Genomic DNA, 21108 nt, shown 5'->3' with positions numbered 1-21108 from the left:
ATGTACAAGGCATCTCCAGAGAGACTGAAGAAGAAGTAAGACTGGCAAAGGTAAGGCAGGAATACAATGAAAGAATGCACTATAGAGCTGATGCCAGGAAAATTATTGCTGCAGAGATTAGATTGGCCTCAAACCATGAAGCCCATTCAAAATTTTATGTAAAACTGACAAGGGAAGAAAACTTCACTAATGAAAGAAGAAGTACGTCAGTAAGGGCATTTGGGTGGTCTGAACTCAGAGAAATTGGCTTGTACTTCAAAAAAAATCCTCAGCTTATTTCTGTTGATGTGAGGTACTTTATGAAAAGGATTGAGAAGGAGCATAGCAGGATTATGATGATGGAAGTCACTCTGGGAATGAGGAAACCAGAAGACTCTCCAAGCTTTAAGAGGAAGGCTACTGAAGAAGCTGGTGGAAGTGCTCCAAAGAGACAAGCCTGACTCTTTATTTTTTTTATGTACTTGCTGTATGTAAATATAATTGTAACTTATTGCAAAAGATGTAATGTCATTAATGTTGCAATTTATTTTCACAAGTATATGATCAAATTAAGTCTAAGATAGAATGAAAAGATGAAACTAGAAACACTGATGATCTATAAGGTGTTTTCCAGTAACAAAATTTAGACTTAGTCAAAATTCTCAAGTGTTTTCAAGCATATAATTGTATAGATAGAAGCTTGAAAAACCTTGCATAATTTCTAAACAAATAGGGGGAATTTGTTAGGTCCAGTTTTTCCTGGACTAGCTCCAGACTTGAAGACTGGTGTAATCCTGAAGATTTGTCCAGAAGTTATGGAAGTCCAGTAAGCGTCTACTTGTACAGGAAATCTGGAGTCTTTCAGATTTGCTTATTGAACTTCACTCCAGTCCAGATCTACTCTATTGAAGAACATTCTCACTGAAGACAAAGTCTGAAGTTTGAAGAAGAAGACTGACATGTGGCGGAGCCCACTAGCAGACTTACCAGATCAACAACTGGAGTCCTTGTCAGTGTTCTAGACCTTACAAGTCTGAACACTAATTACAAGGAATTGACTTTATGCCTTTACTCGCTTTTACCCGGATATCTCTTTTGTCCCTTGTAAAGGTTTTACACGCGTGTAAAGTTGGTTGGCTAAAAGGTGACAAGTCACTATCAATATAACTTTATCCTTGTACTTTTAGTATTGCACTTAAAGAAAATACCAAAGTTCCTTAAATGCTCCCAACCACATTTTTACGGCAAAATAATCATTGTAGAGATTATTTTGCCTATAAATACTAAGTCATTTTCCTCTTTCAAATTATTTTTGCAATTTGGTGAACTTGCCTAAATACTCTCGATCTAAACAGTTATACTTCACAACTTTAAGTATTTCGATCAAGGAGATTATTTAGCATGTATAGATCACTTGTAATTCATAAAGTTGTTTAGATACTTACTTTGGTATTATCTAGGTTCCACAACAACCTTGTATTTTGTTTATACATCAATAAATAAAATACACATTGAAAATTACTTTTGTGTTCCACCTTTATTTAACTTGCTTATTCATTGCTTAAGTCTTGTATTTACTTATTTATATTCTTGCATTTATATTTACGTAAATACTAGTCCTCATCTAGTGCATACTTGACTTGTTGTATTTTACACTCGTGGGTTAAACCATCGGTGAGGGACTTCACACGATAAACTTTTGAAAATCTGTTAACTTAACTTAAATTATCCCTATAATCAAGTTAAAACGATAAATAACCAATTTTCAAATATTTTATAAAAAAAAAACTTTTGAAAATCTGTTAAGTCAAATACGAGGTCATATTTCATGGTCAAAATACGGTCAACCAAACTCTAAAATACGAGGTCGTATTTTCCAATTTGGGATCGTATTGGTCCAGGTCGTAAATCCAACCCGTATTCTGGAAGTCAACATAAGTTACAATCAATTGACAAATGCGAGATCGTATTTCCAGGCTAGCAAACCCCTAAATACGAGGTCGTCGCACTGTTCATCTTCCCCAACACGATTTCGCGATTTACCCAACCAAAACTTGTAAAAATTGTATCTATACGTTTGTATTCAAGTGATAAAATTACACCAACCCTTATTTTTAACCCAAAAACATCAAAATCGAAGAAACCTAGAAATTCTAAATCGAAAATTTCGAGTTCTATTTTCTTGATTTTCTTGTTGCATGGTTAACTATATTACGATCAGATAGTATACCTAGATTCAGAATTTCGAGATGAACACAAAAATATCACTCAAAAACTCTCGATCTACTCGTATATATCGAATCACGAATGGGGTAGCAAAGTGGTTTTTCGGGGTCATATTTGCTCTAAAATTGATTTTAATATGTGAGGTCGTGATTAGAGTTATTTGTTTTATATACCCACTTGACCCGAATGGGTCTGGGTCAACCCGGCCCACCAATTACGAGGTCGTATTGATGAAAGGCCCAATCGGCCAATTGCGAGGTCGTATTCTGCCTTCTTCAATTACGAGGTCGTAATCTCACCTCCTGCAGACTTTAAACTTCAATTTTCGTCAAAGTTTCTAAATAATTGATCAATGGTTATTACGAACTTCCTGAAAATATGAAAATTAAAATGACGAAACCTGTAGCCATCGAATATTCATCTTTTCTTTGATCTTCGTCTTAAATCTGAAAAGTTAATAAACTTACACAAAATTATTTAACCTGAAAAGTCTTAAACCTCAAAATGATTATGACCTCCAAAATTAATGGTCTTGAAATTTAACCAAGCAACTAGTAAGATTGGAATAAATGTAACTACATTTAGCTACGTACATACAAATTACAATAAATCACATATAGTAGGTGATAAAATAAAAAGTCAAATATTATGACCTTCATTTTTGGATTCCTTGTTGAAGTACATGTAATATGCTTTTTGAGAAAATTTACATACGTGAAGAAATACATACACAAATTGATCACCCATATCCATATAATTAAGTATACTGATTTTGAAAAGTCATTTTGTTTCCCTAGCGACGTTATACTATACTAACCAAAACTCAAATTGATATCTTGAAAGGTACACTGCCATGCTTGAAATAAGTGTACGTAACTTCATCTCCCACAACTTAGGGACCAAGAAACGGTTTGTCCACGTGTCTGTCGTTAGGAACACACTAAGCCAGCCAAATGAACTTGGAGACCAAGAAATCGATGCCTATAAATAGAATCTTCAAATGTTCATTTCAACTCATACCAAGATAATTCTTACCCTCCTTCCATATAGCAATCTTTCTCTCTTATCTCTCATGGTTGAGAGGACTAGAATAGCACCATTCACCACCTTAATTCATTAAACAACCACAGAACAACCCTCTTATATCAACCTTACTAACTTACAAACACAACGTTTTAAGAGCTCTAGATAGTTGTCTGGTTTCCAAGTGTGCGAGGGCTGTTCTTATAAAGGATGGTTTCTCATGGTGATGATACGTGTGGTTACATGAAGATCAAAGGGTGGTCTTGTTGTGGTTCTTTGCTGCGTTTTGTGGGTCTGTCTTGCTACTGGTCTTCAAAAAATAGAAGGGATAACTTCTAGTTCGTTTTCAAATCTTCGCGAGTGTGTTTCGAGTTTGTTTTCTTGGATAATTAAGCTACGGTGTTACAAAACTCTCATAGCTGAAGAATATTAAGAGATACATGGCTGGTTTGGCTTTCTTGAAATTCCTCACAAGAGTTTTAGGTCTTTAAATACTAGGATCTTGGTTGCTTTCTTATGGGTCACTATATATATAATGCAACTAAAGCTTAAGGGTTAAAAATATGGAGTTAATCTTATTGTGACACCGTTAGTTTGGACTACCTTTTCTAACTCGACCCTCTCTCGTATCAATTACTAAGGTGAGTTCATAGTCCCACTTTAAACTCTTTTGAGCTATTTTGGGATGAGAATATATGTTTAGTTATTTTACAAAACTATTTGTGTTTCATTATAAAAACATGTTTTATTACTCTATTATGATATAGCATATATTCTATACTACGAGCTGCATGAATTATCTGTTGAACTATTTGGGTTACTCTTATATTGGTCACAAGTGACAAATAGTTTGTGTATGTCTATGTACACGATCGCTCATGAAATCCCCTTGTTAACTTGAGCCTTGAAACAAACGCGCGAATATTATGGATAGTACTATCGGGTTGACACCCCTGTCCGGGCTAGTCATGCTAGCTGGGTTAAACAGGCATATAATATTTGAAACGATGGTGTTTTGAGAGAAACACTACTGAAGGGGTAACAATGGTTAAGGCATCGACACTCAAGGCATAGCATACAAAACTACTACTAAACTATGTGTTACATCATCAGTGAAACCTTGTGGTCCACAGAAATCTTTAAAGGGGATCATGTGCTCGGTTTTTCTTGGGAAACATGTTGTGATATACTCTTTTACAAATCAATTATACTATTTTATGGACACAAGACAAACTCTTTTACATATTGCCTATGTATAATCTTTTAAGGAATGAAATCTTGGAAACATCATAACAATTATACACAGGGCAATGACAAAACTCTTTAAGTGTTTTTAAACTACTTATGACACTGTGGTAAACAATGGTCTTGTGGTCTACATAAATGTTTATCGAAAACCTATGAACTCACCAACTTTATGTTTACTCGAAGCATAAGTAGAAGAACCATGCTTTTTGGGAGTCACATATACATTCACTAAAGAACAAAGATTTTCAAGAGCTTTTCTACTAAGTTATTCATGTTCTAGAATCTCTAGTATAAGTTTATCACATTTAAGGTAAGATCCTAGTTTTTATATAAATAATATTTCAAAACGTCTCATTTAGAGGTCGTTTGTTATAATTTGTGACTGTGATCTCAAGAAGTCATCCTCCGCTATGGCCACCCTGGGCGGGGTGTGACAATTCTTATGTACGCCCTCTCAGTACATAACTATGATTAATTATCAGAGCAATATACATTTATGAAACGAAAATTCTTATAGTATAAAATCTCTTTATTTTATATAAATTTCAAACAATATTATTGTCTCGTTTCATATTATCATAGCAAAATACTTTATTATGAAATGTGACAATATACAACATATTTCACAATTATGTAGAAATTCTTATAATATAAAATCTATTTATGTTATATAAATTTCATACATTTTATCATATTGATTATAACTTCATATTCTTATGAAAATAATTTCATAACTATATGACCTGAATAATCAATATTTTACACTTTTAACATATACAATTATATTTTGATATCTAAAATTTTAAAGACACATAAAACTTTTCATATTTAAATATAATTCTTATGTCTAAAGCATTTAACCTTTCACATTCATATATTCATTTCTATTTCTAAGGTCTGCATACTTAAAAACCTATTAAATTCAAATGATATACCTATGTCTAGGGTATGAATAAAATGTTCAGCTTTTCACATTTAAACATTATGTTTTTATGTCTAAGGCTGTTCATAACCATGTAATTCCTTTCATATTCACTTAATGTTTTTATGACATTGACATTAAGTCTATATCTAAGGCTTTACATAACCTCTACATTCACATTATGTCTATATCAAAGGTTTACCTAACCTTATACATTTACATTATATCGATGTCTAAGGATTTTATCATAACCTTTTATATTCAAATCAAAATTTCTATATCTAAGATCTTCAATTAATATACATATTAAAGATTGCTATAATTATCTTGTTAAAAACTGTATCAAAGCATAATACTTTTAATAATCTGATGATCTTAGCCTTGTTTTAAATCTTCAGTCTTTTGCTCAAAACTCCTTCCTGTGGATTGAATTTTCTGCAAATACACTGAACAACAGAATTTCGAGACAACAAATTAATTGCCAAACCCGAAACTTGATATCCTGAAACTTCAGATTTAAACAGCAAACTTCAAACTCTATGTATCGTCATAACAATCAAGTAATGCACCAAAGCTTGTTGTAGTCCTCCCCCTCAACGATAAATCTCTGTGAATTAAGCATATCCCGAGTCCCTGTTGTTAAAAATATAATTTCTATTAGTTGGATTTGTATGTTTATAATACTTTGTATTTGTTTGTATTTCTTTTAAATATGGAAGGGGGACTAATGTAAATTGTATAGGAGTATATAAAGACCCCTCCATAGCTTTAAATTGTAACTTTAACACATTTTCATGCAATCCAACCTTTACACACACACATACTTTTTCTCTCGGCATTTGCACATACTTACACACACTAAAGCACATAGTTAAGCTCAATTACATACAATTAAGATCAAGTTTATTATTTACATTTGGTATTAGAGCAAAATCAGTCAATCTAAACGATCCAGAATCAAAATTGAAGCTGAATTTGTTCTTAATTTTGATGTTTTTTGAGCTGTTCATACAACTATCCATTTGCCGAGATAACTGTGCAATTGATTACACCATAATTCCGTGTGTTTTTCTTCAAAGTGGGTTTGAATTCTGGTTGATTTTAGAGATTAATTTGCTTGAGGATTTGTTCGCACTTGTTTTCTGAACAATTTGGTACAAATTTGAAGTTTTAATTCTCAGAATTGAAGAAGAAAATGGATATTTTCAGTGTGCTCGGCATTTGAAGGGTTGCTGGACGAAGAAGACGACTGCAAATCAACTATTTTGTCGTTTTGTGATCTCTAGTGTTTGCAGAGGTTGTTGATTTAGTTTTGTTCTCCTTGCAAAGCTCCTTGCCCGGCAATTACAAGCATACAAAAGATAAAACAAAGAGTGGAGATATTGTTTTATTTGTAGAGTTATTAACTCGGCGAATAATTGAGTTTATACCTCTTTGATTTCTTGGTTAAGTGTGGGAACAACTTGTTCAGTTTGTAGAGATATCATCTTGACAAACACGTGAAGTTGAATACTTTTGTTAAGTATTGGTGATCTGTGTTAGTGATTGTACTAGTTGCCGAAGTATAAGCTCGGTACTTAGTTAAAATTGACATTGATCGAACTACTTAGCTTATATACCAAGATATTTGCTCGGAATTCTTCACAAATCAACTTGTGTCAAGATCATCCTATTCTATTTGCCGAAGTCTAAGCTCGGCATTCTTCAGAAATCCAGTTTCAAAATCTTTAAATTTTTTTAATTTTCAAATTTTTACTATGGCTGCAAGAGAGGCTTTGGCTCTAGGTTCAGATGGGAGACCTCCTGTGTTGTTCAGAGGATCTTACCCTCTATGGAAGAAAAGATTTCTAAATTGGATTGATCGACAAAAGAATGCAAAGAACATCAAAAAGTCTTTGAAAGAAGGTCCTGAAATTCCCAAAAACCCTATGAACAATGAATCTCTTCCAGAAGAAAGCTGGAATGCTGAGTAGAAAAATCGTGTTGAAGCTGGTCAAATGTTCATTGCTTATCTCTATCAAGCACTTCCAGATGATATATACTGCAATGTGGACTCATATGAAACTGGAAAGGATATATGGGATGAAGTTGAAAAACAAATGGAAGGTTCTGATGTTTCTCACACCATAAGGTTGTCAACTGTTTTGAACATGTATGAGACCTTCAAACAGCAAAAAGGAGAACCTCTCAATGATGTCTACATCAGATTTTGCAATATCATTAATGAACTGAGGAAAAATGATGTCAAAAGAACAAACATGGAGTTGAACATCAAGTTCATCAAGAATCTTGAAGAAGAGTGGCAAGTGTATGGGACTCAGCTGAACCAACAAGCAGACTTTTGGAACTTGACGATTCACACTTTGTTTGAAAAACTAACATTGAACACTGATCAAGTTCTAAAGACTCAAAAGTTGAAAGAGGATACTGTTCATTCTTATCCACTGGCTCTTGTTGTTGAAAAGAAGTCTTCAAGAGGTTCAAGGAAAAGCAGAATTGAACTTGAAACTGATTCGGGGGTGAGTGATGTAAGTGATCCAGAACTAGATGAAAAGGATCTTAAGATGTATAAAGAGTTAGCTTACTTCACCAAAGCTTTCAAGAAGAAACCTACCAATAATCAGCTTCGGTCTTCATCAGTTTCATCATCTGCCAAGAATGCAAGTGCTCCTAAGTTTGAGACCTACAAGGAACCAGTTGGAGAAAAGAAGTTTGAGATTGAGAGAAAGATTGAAAGGAAAGTCTTGGAGAAGAAGAATGGGGAGAGAAAATGCTATAATTGTGGAATTCCCGGTCATATTGCCACTGAGTGTACCAAACCTCGTAAGAAGAATTCAGACTACTACAAGTACAAGCTCATGCTAGCAAAATAAGAAGAAAGTGGGATTGCCCTTCTAGCTAAAAATGACAAATGGCTTCATCTCACTGATGATGAGACTAACGAACAGGCAGCAAATGTGTGCTTCATGACAAAGATCAAGAAGTCAAAGGAGCTAGATGATGAAGCTACATATTCTACTGAAGAGGATGATGAGGTAATCACAATTCCCAAGAAACTTTTAAGTTTTTACATGGATAAAAGTGAAGCAGCTATTCAAGAAGGTAAAAAGAAAAACAAAGAGATTTCAAAAATAAACAATGATTTGAAAGAAAAAGATCAAATTATACTCAATTTTCAAGTTAAGTTTGACCTTCTTCAAAAAGAATTTGACAATTTGAAATCTGAAAAAGCTGCAGTCACTTTTACTCCAAATTCCAAGTTTGATCTTGAGAAACAAGAACTTAAAACCAAAGTTTTTGAATTAAACAAGATCATGACACAATTGGAAGTCGAGAAGACAAATGAGATGCTTCAGGAAAATGCTTTGGCAGAGGACATAGAGTCATTAAATATCAAATTGAATGAGTCTCCCTGGGTTGAAAGAAATGGAAGATCAAATTTCTAACCTAAAATATGATTGTTGTATAAAAATTTCTCTTTATCAACAACTTGAAAAGACAAATGAGGAACTCAAAACTGAAATAGATTTTTATCAAGAAAAGTTGTACAAGATAAATCGAATTTATCAACAGATCTATTTGAATAGGCCAAGAAATTCAAAAACACAATCCAACTCAGGGTTAGGTTATGTCAATCCAGAACATTTGCTCAAAGCACAAGAAGAGGTTCCTTTACTGTATAAAGAATCTCATATGAAAAATGGGATGACTGATCAATTTGTGAGACCAAGTCATGGTGATGTTGAGGAAAATGATTTTCTAAAGAAGGGTGCAAATGTTTACTTCAATTATGAATTAATTGATGAGTCATTTGATTTTTTAACTCGCCCTGTGTGTCAAAGTAGTAAAAATAATCATGAGGTAGAGGTCCCTGAAATACTTGAGTGTTTTAAGGAAAAATCTTTGGATGATTCAACTTCATTTCGAAAACCTGAAATTGTCAGACCTTATATACCACAAAGTATTTTGGAAAAAGAAATTGATGATTTGAAAAAGTCTCTTGATGAAAAACATGCACTCATAGAAAATCTGAAGGCTCAAAATCACTTTGATAGCAAAAGAAACCCATCCAAGACAAATACTTCAATTTGTGACCAACCGGGGTGCTCTGTATGTGAAATCATGAACGAAACTGAGCAAACCAATTCTGAAAACAATAAAACTTCAAATCAGTCTACTTGTTCAATCTGTGATATTTTGAATGCATTTGTACAAACTGATCTTGAACTTATGCATGTTTTTTGTTCAAACTGACTATGCTCAAGATGAATATGATGATCTTTCTGTTGATCCAACTGATATTTATTTTGATACATCAATTCCTAAGTTTTCATAGGACACTCAAACTTACTTTAATGAGTTTAATGATGCGATCAAAAAGTTTGAAAATGAAAAGGATCAACGAATAAAAGTGGTTGAGGAACTAAATAAAGTCAAAGTGGAATTAAGTTTGACAAAATTGAAACTTCAATCATTTTTGGACAAAGAAAAAGCATCACAATCATTTAAGCAAAGTTCATGTTTGACAAATGTGACTGAATCGAGTGTGAAATTTGAAACAGAATCTCAGCTGTTCAATGATTTTTTGAATGGAAATCATAAATTTAATCCTGATTTTGAAAAAATCTTTGAGAAAAAGGATAACAAACCTGAATTTGCTGAGACAAAGAATCCAAAATCACACTCTTCAACACATACCCAACAAGGTAAGAAGACAAGACCTAAATTATCCGAAGTTGTTCAAGCAGTCAAGACCTCTGGTGACTCAAAACCTATTAAAGTTAAAACTGAAACTAAGTCACCAAAAGATGTTAAATTTCACAAGGTTTCAAAGAAGGTGCAGAATGAATTATTAGGTAACACACAACCGAAGACTCACACAACATCTAGTACTCCTAGGAAGTCTCAGACGACCTCTAAGTCCAATTTGAAGGTAGTTAGAGACACAACCTCAGGGATTACTAAATATATAGATCAGTATGGTTGGTTGTCACCTAATAATATTAAGAAAAGTCAAGTGAGCAGTGAAACCATCAAGAAGAATCCTGGCAAGAACTCAAAGAAAAACTTGTTTTCTAATTTAAAAAATGTTCATGTTTCAGGTGATGTGTGCTTAACTAGTAGCAGTAAATTGATTCCTAAAGATAGATTTTTACATGATTTTAGAAAAATCAAGCTTGATGGCATTTCAACTCAAATCAAACAAGTGTGGATTGTTTGTAGATCAAATTTAATAGATAGGGCTAATACATCTAGAACTATTCCTGCTTGTATCAAAACTTATGTTTAAACTCTGTTTGTTTCTGTAATTCGTATGTCAAATTTGAACAAGTTTGCGTGTTTACTTGTTATCTTTGAATAAAATTATGTTTGTGTTACTTTAGTATATGTGTATTTGCATTTTATACCTCTCTCTCGCCCGCAAGGACCTATATGTAGGGATCTTAACATCATAACTTTTCTTTGCAGGAATATCAGATTTGTGTATGGTATGTTGACTCGGGATGTTCTCGTCACATGACTGGAAACAAGTCATTACTCTCTAATTTTGTTGAGAAGTTTATGGGAACGGTTAGATTTGGAAATGATCATATTGCCCCTATTCTTGGTTATGGGGACATTGTCAAGAATGTAATTACTATCAAGAGAGTTTCCTATGTTGAAGGATTAGGTCACAATCTTTTTAGTGTTGGACAATTCTGTGACAATGATCTTCAAGTGCTTTTCAAAAGATACGAATGCAAAGTGCAAACCGCAGACGGGGTAGTGTAGAAGCAATTTCTGATAGGCTTTTGTTGTCCATTGCAATACAATTCAAAGGGCTGATTATGATGAAGAGAAGACATCATCAAGGTCGTGATGACATCATCATCACTTCATAATGACGTCAGCATGAGGCAGCAGTTCGTGCGAAGGAGCTCGAAGCCCACGAACATGATAGAAGCCCAGCCCATTCGATAGCCTATATATACACGACTTAGGTTACAATTTAGGGTTAATGGTTTTAGACTAGTCAGAAAGCTATTCATAGGATCGGTGTAGAGATCTATACACCGTGTCCGCCCATGAAATTCATTATTATTGTCGTCTCTTTGACTGTAATCCGTAATCATTGAGATGTTTTCTATACGGATTTATCATTGTATTGTAATCGAGATGACTGAATAATAAAGGAATTTGTTTTATATCTCTTGCTCTTTGTTTAATTCGTGCATACATTTTCACGTTTATTTAGAATCCTCAAAGACAATTACAATCGGATTCCGCACGTTTGTAGTTGTTTAGATCACGATTTGAATGGTCCTCGTGTTTCAACATGGTATCAGAGCCAGGGGAGACGTTTTTAGTCTTCAATCGTGATCTGTATTGAGGATTTTCTGTTGAATTCGTGTGCAAATTCGTGAAGATGAAGAAATTCGTGTAACTTCGTGCTTACGTCAGCACAAAGAGGATTTAGCCTCGTGCTTACGTCAGCATGAAGTGGCTAGTATTCGCATGATATATCCTTTGACTTCGTGCTTACGTCAGCACGAAGTGGATCAAGTTCACAGTGACATCAACACGAGTTCATGGACAAGATTATCACGAATTAATGATTAAGTTCGTGCATACATCACCATGAAGAGGTTCTCCTTCGTGCTGACATCACACGAAGATAATCACATAATTCATATTAAGTTCGTGCATACATCACCACGAAGAGGTTCTCCTTCGTGCTGACATCACACGAAGATAATCACATAATTCATATCAAGTTCGTGCTGACATCATGTTGAAGATGATATATCGATCTGAAACAAGTTCGCACTTATGCCATCACGTAGAGGGTTGTCGCACGTGCTTGCATTAACACGAAGATGTCTACTTCCTTGTTTGAAGATGACAAGAAACAGAGCGAGTAAAGAGGTTCTAAGTTGTGTGCAGACATATCCTATGAAGCACACAAGACAGGGTAGTAAAAAGGTTCTAAGTTGTGTGCAGACATTTTATTAAAGATCATGTTCAGAAAGGTATCATCTAACTCTATTTTGTCCCCACTGACCACCAGCTGGCAGACCTTTTCACTAAACCACTAGATGAACAAAGGTTTAATTTTCTAAAAACCAAACTTGGAATGCTTGATTTACAAACCTAATTACTTTCATGCTATGTATTCTATGTTAATTTTCTGTTTCAAACATTGATGTGTTTTACTTGTTATTACATGCAATGTTTGAGGGGGAGAAAAAGGGTAGAATGCATGATTTTAGGGGGAATTTGCAAATTAATTTTTCACTTATATGCTCAATTCGAGGGGGAGTATGCAAATGCATGTTAATATTTTTAATTATTATTTGTTATGTTGTGTTTATATTTTACTTTTATTTGTGTGTTTCTGTTCTAAAATTGGAAAATCAAATACAAAATTAGAAAAGATGTAACACCCCAACAAGGCGGAATCATGGGGTATCACAAGAAAAGCATAGCATGACATGGAAATTATGTAGAGTAAAACTAAATGCATAAAACGATCAAGTAAATCCATACGAACCATTCAATAGTGCAAATAACCGGATCACATCTAAGCATAAACCCTAATCGGGAATGATGAATCATGGATCCAAGAAGAGTCCAAATCTAATTCTAGCATAATTAAGCAATCAATCATCCAATACGTCTTTGAGCTAACTTGTTCACCTGAAAAGTGTACTAAAACAAGTCAACATAAAGTTGGTGAGTTCGTAGGGACAAGTAACAGGAAATAAGTGTGTCGGGATAACAACCGTTAACGATATACAAGGATTAGAGTACTTAATCACGTTCCAAGGAAACCCTAAAAGGTTTCACGTTATCACAAATCAATACAAGTCAACGTTTACGTTCAATTATAGTTATAATGGGACGACTTACATAATAAATAATACGCGATAAACCGCCACGACTTACATGATAAACAATGCGTATAATACGTTTCAGGCATGATTTACACATATTTCAAACGCGTAAACTACGCTCCAGGCACGTCTTACACATATTTCAAATGCGTAAAATACGTTCCAGGCACGACTTACATATATTTCAAATGCGTAATATCACGGCACGACTTCCATATATTTCAAATGTGTAGTATCAACGTTACGTTACAACTAAGCATTCATATTAAATATACACGTTAAACAATATCGTTAACAACAAAGTTATGCCACAAATCGTGGGCTTATCGTTATGCCATCAACATGGACTTAATCGTTATCACCATCACAAATCTATAATACGTTAAGGGGGAAAATGTTATCATGCGAGATCCCATGTCCCGATCCTTATCAAAACATTATCCATCAATCAATAACACAATGCACATACACTTCTTACAATTCTAATTTCAAGGAATCATTGATGCTTATATATAGGGTCACCCGCAGCCTTCCCACCACATCTCCTATTCATTGAAAGTATAACCGTCTTCCTTGTATGTACAACTACCCAAACCACAACAAGTATTCATAAATGGAAGCATAATTAACCGAGCAACAAGTCAATACGTCAATCAAACAATCAATCAATCGATTAAACAACAATAACAAGCACGTACACTTTTCAGCCCGAATTTCAATTGAGTAGGGAGGGTTTACGAAACTCACCTTGATTGGATATGCAAGCTAAGTACAAGTTATAATCGAGTTATAACTTCCAACAATCGCTTTGCGTGCACCACCTATAAACATATACATTACAAATCACGTGTCAAACCGTATATAGGTTTTAGAAGAGAAAATCAACCTTAGAGGACAATTGGGACTTAACTCGGTTACGTCACAACCCTAAAGTGTCTTATTGGTTTAACCGAATATGAACAACCCACAGGTCACAGGATTTGATTGAGAATTGAACGAAACAATAATGTTTTGCCTTGTTATAATTGGATTGGTATGTTGATTAGAATGATTTGATTATGTATGAACTGAAACTGTGTAATTAGTTAGAATGTGAATAACATGTTGATAACATAGTTTATTACCATGATAATATCCCCATAGAAATACGTGTTCATGTAATGACTCAGGATAATCTAAGTTGGATTGTTGTTATATGAGGGTTAATTGTGAATGCTTGTGTAGGAATTGTGAGGGTTGACTTGGAAATTCAACACGTGTGTACGCGGAAAGATGGATAGACCATGGGAAAATGAACATGAACTATAGGCTCCAAGGCGAGTAAGAGAAACTGATTGATCAAGGAAATCAAAGAAGTAGAGGTGGTCATGGAGGTCGTGGTAATTGTGAAGGTCGTGAGAGAATCGAGTGGATTAATTATCAAAAATGTGTTTCGTCAATCATCATGCCTTCCTTTAAATGTCGTTCCAATCAATGCTCGAAATCCCCCGATGGCCTAAGGTACTTATTATGTGTGTCATAGTCATGAGCACCGCTGAAATGAGTACCCCAACCTTATCGGTCAATAACAAGCTCAACGACAACTTACTCCCCATGGAAGAACTTTTACAGTGATTGCGGCCGAAACTCGTGTTGATCCTAAACGTCATTGCAAATACTTTCCTTTTCAACAATCGATCGCCATCGTATTATTCGACTATGGTGCCGATCTTAGCTTTATTATCAATGATTCGTGCCTTTGATTGATGCTGGTCTTTTTCCGTTGTCGCATTACTTTGAACTTGAAATGGTAAATGGTGGGTTAACAAAAACTGACCAAGTTGTCCGTGATTGTAGAATCAAAGGCACGAATCATTGGTAATAAAGCTAAAATCGGCAATGAACGTTGGCAATGAACGCGGTTATATATCGATAGTTTTGACTTGATTGTGAGAGTAGATTGGACGTCGGCAATGAACGCGGTTATATATCGCGGTAGTAGGGTAGTGAGGAATTCCGTTAGAAAATGGTGAAGATTTAGTGTTTCAAAGCAAGAGGACCCCTTCCGAATGTGAATCGATTATAGAGAATTAAGCAAACTCACAGTGAAAAATCGTTCTCTCTTTTTCCTAGAATTGGTTATCTATTTGATCAACTCCTGCTCAATTCTTTTCCAATATTGATTTGCGGTTGAGTTACCACCAATTTCGTGTCCATGAAGATAATATTCCCAAGATGGCCTTTCGAACCGGTTATGGGCACTTGAATTTTCGGTTATGCCTTTTGGGTTGACCAGGTGCACCGGCGGTGTTCATGGACTTGATGAGCCGGGTGTGTCGAGCCTACTTGGTTAAGTTTTCCATCTTCTTCATTGATGACATCCTTGTCTTCTCTAAGATGAAAGAAGATCATTCAAAATATTGGAAGAAAGTTTTAGAGTTGCTCCGGGAAGAGAAAGTTGTATGCCAAGTTATCCAAGTGTGAATGTTAGCTCGAGGTGGTTCACTTTCTTGGTCACGTAGTAAGCAAGGAAGGAATTCATGAAGACCCAAGTGGAATTGAAACGGTGAAAAATTGGAGACGACATTACACGATCCATTATGGGCTTTTTGAAGATTGCCCTTCCTCTAACTTTGTTGACTCAACGAGAAAGACGGTTTGATCGGGGTGGGAAGCTAGAGCAAGCCCTACATATATTGAAAGACATGTGGTGTGATGCACCAATCTTAAGCTTGCCCGAAGGAACCGATGATTTTTTCGTTTATTGTGATGCATCCAAGCAAAGGTTGTGCTTTGATGTAACGGGGTAAAGTGATTGCTTATGCTTCTAGACAATTGAAGGTAAGTGTGAAGAATTACCCGACTCGTGAATCGTAGTTGGGAGCGGTCATGTCTAGCTTGAAATGTTGAAGACATTATTTATATCCACTAAGAGTGTGACCTATACCAATCATGTAAGCCTTCCACACGGTTTTGACCGAAGTGGATTGAACATAATGCAACGGAGATGGCTTCGAAGAACGATTTGATTGAAAAGACGATGGCAATTTATACTTGGTTGAATGATTGTGGATCCCCATTTATGGTTGGCTTCGGATGCAACTGATGAATGAAGCTCACAAGTCGGACGACTAAGTTCACGCGGAGTACAAGATACATTAGTGAATGCAACACGTGTTTGCAAGTAAAAAGCCGATCACGAGGAACCACCCGATGTACTAGTTCAGTCAATAACACCGGAGTGTAAATGGGAACGAATTGATATGAACTTCATCACGAAGTTACCTAGATCGAGTTGTGGTCGGGACACCTTTTGGGTGATAATTGACCGGGTGACTAAGTCGACTCGTTTCTTAGCCATCCGAGAAGATGATAATTTTGACACCATGGCATGTTGTATCTCATAGAAGTAGTATCCAGACTTGGAGTGCCGATTTCCTTCAAAACCAACCGGGATACCCGATTACTTCTAAGTTTTGGAAGGCATTCCAAAGGGGGATGGGTACTCGACTTCATGTGAGTACGACATTCATTCGCGAACCGACGGTCAAGGAAAATGAGCGATTCAAACGCTTGACGATACGTTAAGATGTTGTGCCATCAAAGCCTGGTGACAAATGTGGTCGTGCATTTACCATTAGTCGAATTCTCTTGTGATAGTAATAGCGATCACACTAGCATCCAATGGCTCCATTTAAAGCCTTGTATGGGAGAAAATGTAGGTCACCGTTAGCTTGGACGGGAGTTGGTGAACGTCAACTCATTGGGCCCGAAATTTGTTATTTGAACGGCAAAGGTGATCTCACAAATGAAAGTTAAGTTGAGAGTAGCCTGAGAACGACGATTGAATTATGCTAACGTGAGACGAACACCCCTCGAATCCGAAGTGGGCGATTTTGTGATGTTGAATGTGTCCCCGTAGAAAGGGGCGTCTATTTTGTGAAACATAGTAGATTTGGTCCAAGGATTATTGGACCATTTAACAAAATTTAGAACGTTTTGGTCTGGTAGCGTATTATTTGCAGCCCTCCTCAATACTTGAGTGGAGTTCATAATATTATTCATATTTGTAATCTTTGGAAGCGTTTGTCGAATCCAACACTTCATGTGTCTCTTTAAGAAATCCATGTTGATAAAATGTTAAAGGTTGTAAGAGAGCCGATAGAAATCTTAAATCTAGAAGCTAAAAAGCTAGAGAATACTTGGTATACAAATGTTGAGATGCGATGTAAAGTTAGGCGTGAACCCGAATTTCCAGGGGAACGAGAACCTTCAATACAAGCCGAGTATCCCCAATTATTTAACAAGTCTAAGTAGAATTGAATTTCGGGACGAAATTCCTTTAACGGGGGAATGATGTAACATTCGCGACTTTTGACCTATGTTGACTTGTAACGAAACGAAATTTAAGGTATGATCAAATGATAAATTCCGGAACTTTTTGACATGTTTTAACGTAACGTTGAGTTTAAATGTGTTAACGGGTTCGTTTTGGCATTTAAATGATTAACGAATAGCTATTTGTCAAAATTAGCGGAGCGGTAGCCACTTTTGGAGCTCTCTAGGCCGGCCCCCAACCCCCACCTCACACCCTCCACTCATTCATTCTTCCACAACTCTCTCTCTATTCTATCTCTTTTCTCTCTTTTTTCAAAGCAAGACCAAACACCCCCTTTTATCATCATCTTCTTCTTTTCTTACTAAAAATCTGGATTTCAACTTGTAGTAGTAACACAAGTGTTAGTAAATCAAAGTATAACAATAATCTCTTGCAAAACTTCAAGAATTTTGGGTTATAAACATGTTCATCCTTCTAAAGAACTCCAAAAACGGATTTGAAGCTCCGGGACGAATTGGTAAGTAATCTTTAGCTCAAATGTTCCTTTTAATTAGTAGATAACTTCCTTGTGTTGGATCTAAATGAATTTGGGTCAGTTTAGGGTTTCATTAGGGTTTTGGTTGAATTTGAGGTGAATCCGGATTTGTGTGATGTTATGAATCGAATCTATGATAGGGGTTTTGTTTGTTTATGTCAAATGATGTTGGTTTGTGCTTCAAAACATGTCTTGAACCTTCCTTGGTCGACTATGGGGTCAAAATGGGTGTTTTTTTTATGGTGCTGAGCTGCTGCTGTTGGGTGCAGATTCTTCTCACTACGGCGCAGTCGGAAGGGTCAGACCCCACTGCTGCGCAGTGGCATTTTTCTGGTCATATGTCAATTTCAAACGCTTATAACTTTTGATTCGTAAGTCCGTTTTAGGCGTATGACCTATCGTTGGAATCGTGAGAGAGTCTACTTTATCATGGTATAATCCTTATAGCTTGAATCCACTTCCATTTCTAAAAATGATATGATAAAGTGTCCTTGTTCATATTCGGTTGAACCAATAAGACACTTTAGGGTTGTAAAGTAGCTGAGTTAAGTCCCAATTGTCCTCTAAGGTTGATTTTCTCTTCTAAAACCTATATAAGGTTTGCCACATGATTTGTAATGTATATGTTTATAGATGGTGCACGTTAAGCGATTGTTGGACGTTATAACTCGATTATAACTTGTACTTAGCTTGCGTATCCAATCAAGGTGTGTTTCGTAAACCCTCGCTATTCAATTGAGATTCGGGCTGAAAAGTGTACGTGCTTGTTATTGTTGTTCAATCGATTGATTGATTGTTTGATTAACGTATTGACTTGTTGCTCGATTAATTATGCTTCCATTTATGAATACTTGTTGTGGTTTGGGTAGTTGTACATACATGGAAGACGGTTATACTTTCAATGAATAGGAGATGTGGTGGGAAGGCTGCGGGTGACCCTATATATAAGCATCAATGATTCCTTGAAATTAGAATCGTAAGAAGTGTATGTGCATTGTGTTGTTGATTGATGGAAAACGTTTTGATAAGGATCGGGACATAGGATCTCGCATGATAACATTTTCCCCCTTAACGTATTATAAATTTGTGATGGTGATAACGATTAAGTCCATGTTGATGGCATAACGATAAGCCCATGATTTGTGGCATAAATTTGTTGTTAACGATATTGTTTAACATGTATATTGAATATGAATGCTTAGTTGTAACGTAATGTTGATATTACGCATTTGAAATATATGGAAGTCGTGCCGTGATATTAAGCATTTGAAATATATGTAAGTGGTGCCTGGAACGTATTTTACGCATTTGAAATATATGTAAGTCGTGTCCTGGAACGTAGTTTACGCGTTTGAAATATATGTAAGTCATGCCTGAAACGTATTATACGCATTGTTTATCATGTAAAGTCGTGTTGGTTTATCGCGCATTATTTATTATGTAAGTCGTGCCATTATAACTATGATTGAACGTAAACGTTGACTTGTATTGATTTATGATAACGTGAAACCTTTTAGGGTTTCCTTGGAAAGTGATTAAGTACTCTAATCCTTGTATATCGTTAACGGTTGTTATCTCGACACACTTATATCCTATTACTTGTCCCAACGAACTCACCAACTTTATGTTGACCTGTTTTTGTACACTTTTCAGGTGAACAGGTTAGCTCAAAGACGTATTGGATGATTGATTGCTTGATTATGCTAGAATTGGATTTGGACTCTTCTTGGATCCATGATTCATCATTCCCGGTTAGGGTTTATGCTTAGATGTGATCGGGTTATTTGCACTATTGAATGGTTCGTATGGATTTACTTGATCGTTTTATGCATTTACTTTTACTCTACATAATTTCCATGTCATGTTGTGCTTTTCTTGTGATACCCCATGATTCCGCCTTGTTCCGGTGTTACAGAATGGTATCAGAGCCGTGGTTGTAGAGAATTAGGTGGATCGACCTAGCCTATAGCCATTGCACCCACTTTTCATAATTAGCATGCATGATAGGAAATTTTGTGTGCAACGTGGATCGTATGATGCATAAAAAGTATTTAAACGAAGTTCGTAGGGATTTTTCGTGACTTGATAACTTGATTGTTACGTGATGACTTCTTGAATAAAGCTGTTTGTAGAGCTTTGAACCATTTGCAGAGCAATGAGCTCGGCAAACCACATTTTCTTTGAAAAAAATTTCTAAGTCATATTTTTCAAATTATACTATTTGCAGAGCATTTTGCTCGGCAAACAGTTAAAGTCTCTCAAAATGACTTGAAACCAATTTATCATTGAAATGATCCTTTATCAATTGGCAACATTCTTGTTGTTTAATCAAAGGATTTTTCATATACTCAAAATGAAGTTGAATCTATTTGTTCTATACGCTGAGGTATTAGCTCGGCATATAATAGACTTCATATACATTTTCACTGATATGCATTTCTTCTGTCTGCCGAAGTTCTTCCTCGGCAAATCCTACAACTTGCCCAAAATCTGTTCCTAAATCATTTTTCATACTTGAAATCTTTCTGGGCAAAAAATTTTTTTCTCTTATGTTATCTGCCGAACAGTAAGCTCGGCAAACACATAAATTTGTCAATTTTTTCTTTATTGTCTAAAAAATTATTGTCTTTGTCAACATTTTGATAAATGTGATTGTGTTATATGTGAGTTCATTTATAGTTTTCATGAGTATTAGGGTAAGAAGCAAGGTATTGAACGCCTTTATGTACTACCTTTGTTATCTTATCTTTTAATACTTATGTGATTCAATAAGTTGTAATGTTTTCTTATATATATTAGGGTGAGAAGCAAGGTTTTGAATGCCTTTGTGTACTACCGTTGTTGTCTCATACTTAATATATGTACGAAACATTGTATTTGTATTGCGTTTAAGTTGTTCTAATAATGTGTATATTTCTTTATGTAGTGTCTAAAGTTGTTTTTTTGGTCAAATGTTGGTTAATCTGTTTCTCTTTCAGGTTTC

This window comes from Erigeron canadensis, chromosome 4 (assembly GCF_010389155.1).
Source record: "Erigeron canadensis isolate Cc75 chromosome 4, C_canadensis_v1, whole genome shotgun sequence".
NCBI classification, from domain to species: Eukaryota; Viridiplantae; Streptophyta; class Magnoliopsida; order Asterales; family Asteraceae; genus Erigeron; species Erigeron canadensis.
This window is presented reverse-complemented; position numbering follows the sequence as displayed.